Source organism: Neomonachus schauinslandi, chromosome 10 (genome assembly GCF_002201575.2).
Source record: "Neomonachus schauinslandi chromosome 10, ASM220157v2, whole genome shotgun sequence".
In the NCBI taxonomy this organism is placed as follows: domain Eukaryota; kingdom Metazoa; phylum Chordata; class Mammalia; order Carnivora; family Phocidae; genus Neomonachus; species Neomonachus schauinslandi.
Genome location: NC_058412.1, coordinates 109,027,388 through 109,027,813, shown reverse-complemented (window position 1 = coordinate 109,027,813; position 426 = coordinate 109,027,388). Strand labels below are relative to the sequence as shown.

The window sequence follows — 426 nt, the reverse complement described above, 5'->3', positions numbered from 1 at the left end:
GGAGAGCTGTGTGTGTGTGCGCGCGCAGGGAGAGCTGTGTGTGTGTGTGCGCGCGCGCGCAGGGAGAGCTCTGTGTGTGTGTGCGTGCGTGCAGGGAGAGCTGTGTGTGCACGCGCAGGGAGAGCTCTGTGTGTGTGTGCACGCGCAGGGAGAGCTCTGTGTGTGTGCGCGCGCAGGGAGAGTTGTGTGTGTGCGCGCGCAGGGAGAGCTGTGTGTGTGTGCACGTGCAGGGAGAGCTGTGTGTGTGCGCAGGGAGAGCTGTGTGTGTGTTTGTGCGCACGCAGGGAGAGGTGTGTGTATGCGCGCGCAGGGAGAGCGTGTGTTTGTGTGCGCGCAGGGAGAGTTGTGTGTGTGCGCGCAGGGAGAGGTGTGCGTGCGTGCAGGGAGAGCTGTGTGTGTGCTCACGCGCAGGGAGAGTTGTGTGTG

The 426-nt window shown here is 64.3% G+C and overlaps 1 protein-coding gene across 2 annotated transcripts in view; it reads left to right on the top strand.

The window, feature by feature from the left end:
- The window catches only part of ITPA (inosine triphosphatase), a 10,770-nt gene that overhangs the window by 7,608 nt on the left and 2,736 nt on the right, over positions 1-426 (top strand). The window lies entirely within an intron of this gene.